Raw genomic sequence first — 6,000 nt, forward strand, 5'->3', positions numbered from 1 at the left:
GGACATGGCAAGAAGAATGGCATAGCATGCACGGATCAACTACAACATCACCGGCAAAATTGCAAACGAGTTGACAATCTGCCCCGATACACAACGAAGCAAAAGCAGAGCTCGATTGACTCAAGCTAGGGTGCTCCATAATTGCAAGTAAAGACATGGATGGATAGAGCACTACAACATTAACAAAACTCCTTTACTGATCATCCTCAAAAGTGGCACGGATCACTAGGAAACAACAAGGACATATGGCATCATGAACTAAACAATCCCAGGACTTAGTGAAAATACTAAGTCCCTGAAAACAGAGTTACCGGGTGCCTCACTTTGCAAGCTTGCACTAGGCACCACACACATCACAAAAATACATGGGTGGCACCATTGGAAAGATGACAAAACCCTTAACAAAACATATGTAGAACTCATGGGCATATCATGCACACAACAATCATGGCAAAAATGACAAAAGTCTAAGATGAAGTAGCAGATCTGACAATTAACTCACGAAGCCCTCTTCTAATAGCAATTCGGGCATCAAGATGAACTCAAATGAAAATGATGCAATGGAATGAAATGATGAACTCTCTGAGGCGAACAATTTGATATGCTATATGCCCAAAATGGAGCTACAGATGCAGAGATATAGCATGATGAAGATTGCATAAAAATTAGGGTTCGGAGGGAAAAAGTCAACCCGATCCAAAATCCTCAGATCCAGATCCGGATCGGGGCGGAAGTCGAGGTCGCCGGAAACACTGTTCACCGGGGCGGGGACAACGCTGGAGATGGAAGGGGCCGGCGGGGGCGTGGTCGCCGGAGCCGGATCCGGCGAGAGGAGGACGGGGCGGCGACGGCAATCGTCAGACGCGGCGCGGAGCGCGTTGGGCGGCGCGAAGGAGGCGGTGGTCGCGGCGGCGCGGTGCGGTGGCGGGGCGCGCCGGCGAGCATGGAGGCTGCGGCGCAGCGAGGCGGGCGCCCGCGCCTCGGTCGGGCGGCGATGCGGGCCGGGGGGCCCGGCCTGGGCCTACGCGGGCCGGCGGCGTGGAGCGGCGATGTGGGGCGCCCCGGGGACACGTGGCAGCGGCCCGTTGGTCGGCTGTGTCGGGCGGACGTGTCCGGCCCGATTCGGACATGTCCGGCGGCCAGGGGAGCAGTTTTTTTAGGGTTTCGGAGGGGGAGATCCGGATTTCGGGGAAGGGGTCTTTAAATAGGCATAGAGGGAGCTAGGAGGGTCCAAATGAGGTGCGGTTTTCAGCCACGCAATCGTGATCGAATGCTCTAGATGATGGAGCAGAGTTTGGTGGGTTTTTGGGCCAAATTGGAGGGGTGTTGGGCTGCAACACACACGAGGCCTTTTCGGTCCCTCGGTTAACCGTTGGAGTATCAAACGAAGTCCAAATGATACGAAACTTGACAGGCGGTCTACCGGTAGTTAACCAAGGCCGCTTGACAAGTCTCGGTCCAATCCAGAAATGTTTAATCCCCACACACGAAAGAAAGCTAGAAATGACCACCGGAGGAGAACGAAGCGCCGGAATGCAAAATGGACAACGGGGAAAATGCTCAGATGCATGAGATGAAAACGTATGCAAATGCAATGCACATGATGGCATGATATGAGATGCATGACAATGAAAACAACACACAGAGACAAAGACCCGAACTCGAGACAATAAATATAACTTAACGCCGGAAACGGCAGGAGTTGGAGTACAAAATGGGAAAGTTATATCCGGGGCGTTACAACACTCCACCACGACGAAAGGATCTCGTCCCGAGATCTAGGACTGAAAGAACGCCAGGTACTCAGAACGGAGGTGATCCTCGCGTTCCCAGGTAGCTTCACGGTTGGAATGGTGTGACCACTTGACATTGAGAAATTTGATTGACTTGTTGAGAGTCTTGCGTTCAGTCTCTTCGAGAATAGCAACTGGGTGCTCACGATAAGAGAGATCTTCTTGGAGCTCAATGTCCTCGAAGTTGACTGTGCGGTCAGGAGTGTTGAAGCACTTTCGAAGCTGAGAGACATGGAACACATCATGAACATTTGCAAAGTTTGAAGGAAGCTCGAGTTGATAGGCGAGGTCACCTCTCTTGCTGACAATCTTGAAAGGTCCCACGTATCTAGGGGAAGCTTCCCTTTGATACCGAAGCGACGAGTACCTTTCATAGGAGAGACGCAGAGGTAAACATGATTTCCGATCTCGAAAGCCAAATCACGGTGCTTACTATCATAGTAGCTCTTCTGGCGGGATTGGGCCGCTTTGAGGTTATCACGAATGACTTTGCATATTTCTTCTGCCTCTGTGATTAAGTCATTACCCAAAAGCTGACGTTCACCGATTTCAGACCAGTTGAGAGGGGTACGACACTTCCTGCCATACAGAATTTCAAATGGGGCCTTGCCCGAACTTGCTTGAAAACTGTTGTTGTAGGAGAATTCAGCATAAGGAAGACAATCCTCCCACTTCATGCCGAAGGAGATCACACAAGGCCTGAGCATATCTTCAAGAATCTGGTTGACACACTCGACTTGACCGCTTGTTTGAGGATGGAAAGCAGTGCTGAAGCGGATGTTGGTGCCCATGGCCTTCTGAAAAGAATCCCAAAACTTGGAGGTAAAGATGCTGCCACGGTCTGAAGATATCACTTGAGGAATACCGTGCAGAGAGACAATTCGAGAGATATAGAGTTCCGCCAATTGAGATGCAGTGATCGACTCTTTGATAGGCAGAAAATGAGCCACTTTGGTGAGCTTGTCGATGACAACGAATATAGCATCATTGCCACGCTTGGACTTTGGAAAACCAGTCACGAAGTCCATTTCAATGTGGTCAAACTTCCATTCTGGAATGGCAAGAGGTTGGAGGAGACCAGCTGGCCTTTGGTGTTCTGCCTTCACTCTTCTGCAGACATCACATTCATTCACGAATTGAGCGATCTCGCGCTTCATTCGAGTCCACCAATAAGCTTGCTTAAGATCCTGATACATATTCGTGCTCCCAGGGTGGATGGAGAGGAGAGACTTGTGAGCCTCATTCATGATCACTTTACGAAGTTCACCTTTGGGTACAACAATTCGATCCTCGAAGAAGAGAGTATCCTTGTCATCAAGGCGGTAGCACTTGTACTTGGGTTGACTCTTGGCAATCCCAATCTTCACCTTTTTCACCATAGCATCAAGGAGCTGGGCTTGGCGAATCTGGTCTTCCAAGGTAGGAGAGACTTTAAGGTTGGCGAGGAAACCTTGAGGAACAACTTGCAGATTCAGTTTGCGGAAAGCTTCACAAAGCTTGGGTTGATAAGGCTTAAGAATCAGACTGTTGCAATAAGCTTTCCTGCTCAATGCGTCAGCAATCACATTGGCCTTGCCTGGAGTATACTCGATACTCGGATTATACTCTTGAATCATTTTGACCCATCGAGTTTGCCTGAGGTTGAGATTAGGCTGAGTGAAGATGTACTTGAGACTCTTGTGATCAGTGAAAATGTCCACTTTTCTTCCCAATAGAAGATGTCTCCAAGTCAAAAGAGCATGCACAACTGCCGCCAACTCGAGATCATGAGTGGGGTAGTTCCTTTCATTAGGCTTCAACTGGTGAGAGGTATAAGCAACAACTTTCTTCTCTTGCATCAAAACTGCGCCAAGACCTTGGAGGGAGGCATCACAAAAGACCTCGTACGGTTTGGATTCATCAGGCAGAGTCAGAACTGAAGCAGTGATCAGCTTCTTTTTCAAAGTGTTGAAAGCAATATCACACTCCGGAGACCAAACGTACTTGACGTGCTTCTAAAGAATATTTGAGAGAGGCTTCGCGATCTTAGAAAAGTTTTCAACGAATCTTCTGCAATAGCTTGCGAGACCGAGGAAGCTACAGAGTTGCTTCACATTCTGAGGAGGTTCCCAATTCACAATTGCAGACACCTTCTTAGGATTCACGGCAATGCCCTTGGCAGAGATGATATGACCAAGATAAAGAACCTCATCGAGCCAAAATTCACACTTGGAGAACTTGGCATAGAACTGATGTTCCCTGAGCTTATCAAGAACCAAACGCAAGTGTTTGGCATGATCTTCCTTGTTCTTCGAGAAAACCAGAATATCGTCGAGATAGACCAAAACGAAGTCATTGGTGTAGGCGTTGAAGATGAAGTTCATCATGCGAGAGAACGTCGGAGGAGCGTTGACGAGGCCAAAAGACATGACAGTGTATTCATATGAACCAAAGCTTGTCCTGAAAGCCGTCTTGGGAATATCTTGCTCACGGATTCGAATCTGATGATAACCCATACGGAGATCAAGCTTGGAGAAAACTTGAGCACCTTTGAGTTGTTCGAACAGATCATTGATGTTGGGAAGTGGGTATTTGTTCTTGATGGTCTTCTTGTTCAATGGACGGTAATCAACACAAAGTCGGTCCGATCCATCCTTCTTCTTCACAAAAAGAACACCACAACCCCACGGAGAAGAACTAGGCCGAATGAGACCCATTCTCTCTTGCTCATCGAGTTGTTTCTTCAGCTCCTTCAACTCTTCAGGTCCAAGCTTGTAAGGACGTTTGCACACAGGTTCCGTGCCAGGCTCAAGATCAATAACGAATTCAACTGGCCGGTGTGGAGGCATTCCTGGGAGATCTTCTGGAAAGACGTCTTTATATTCACAAACGACTGGAATTTGCGAGATGGCATCTAGTTCACCCTTCTCATTGAGAGAAAACAGACGGATGGTATTATCCCGAGCGGTAAAGATAATTACATCCTCAGACGAATGAGTCAATTGAATCTGCCTGGCTGCACAATCAAGCTGAGCCTTGTGCTTAGAAAGCCAATCCATACCGAGAATAAGATCAATATCCGAGTTACCAAGAACCATTGGAGAAGCGAGAAACTTGAAATCACCCATCATGATAGAAATATCCGGAACCACCATACTAGAACTCAGCCGCTTAGCCGGAGAGACGACTTACATAGCTCTAGGTAATGCCTTAGTGCTAAAATTGTTCTCCGATGCAAAAGGGAATGACATGAAGGAATGCGATGCACCAGAGTCAAAAAGAACTTTTGCAGGAATATCATTAACAGGAAGGTTACCCATGATGAGATCTGACGAATCCTCCGCCTGAGCTGCATTCATCAAGTTGACCTTGGCGTGCTTGGGGTTATGCTTGACCACAGTTGTACTTGCCGATCTGACAGGAGGAGGAGGAGGAAGACGCCTCTGGTTGAAACACTTGTTGGCATAGTGACCCTTCTGTTGGCACTTGTTGCACGTGACCTCTGAAAGCGGACAGTGGTACGGAGCACTCGGTCTTGGAGGTTGAGACGAAGACTTGTTCTGAAAGCCAGGGTTGGGTGGGTGGGAAGAACCACTGCCACATTTGCTCTTCTGCTGATACGGCTGATGGAACGGAGGAGGAGGAAGCCAATACTTCTGCTGCTTGGCCACTTGAGTAGAGGAAGAAGGAGTAGCATCTCTGACTCGCTTCGTGGAAGCATCACACCTCAACTGAGCAGCCTCTTGCTTCAGTGCCATGTTGTAGAACTCATCGTATCTCAACGGCTCAAAGAGGACAAGAGCGAGCTGAATTTCTTCTCTGAGACCACCCCTGAACTGGTATATCATGCTCTTCTCATCAGGTACGTCCTGCTTGGCAAAGCGGGCGAGCTTCTGGAACAACTTGTTGTAGTCATAGACAGACAAAGAGCCTTGCTTCAAGTTGCGGAATTCCTCACGCTTACTTTCAACCACACTTTGAGGGATGTGATCAGCTTGGAAATCTTGACGGAAATCATCCCAAGTGATCACAGGTCCACCTCTGGAATCCTTGTACTGCTGGAACCATTCTGCAGCTTGATCTTTGAGTTGGAAGGAAGCGAACTTGACAAAATCTTCAGGCCTGACGTTACTGCACTCAAAATGCTTACACAGATCCACAAGCCAATCGTCAGCATCGGATGCCTCAACACAATTGTTGAACGTCTTTGGCCCATTAGCAAGGAACT

This window comes from Triticum dicoccoides, chromosome 7A, assembly GCF_002162155.2.
Source record: "Triticum dicoccoides isolate Atlit2015 ecotype Zavitan chromosome 7A, WEW_v2.0, whole genome shotgun sequence".
NCBI lineage: Eukaryota > Viridiplantae > Streptophyta > Magnoliopsida > Poales > Poaceae > Triticum > Triticum dicoccoides.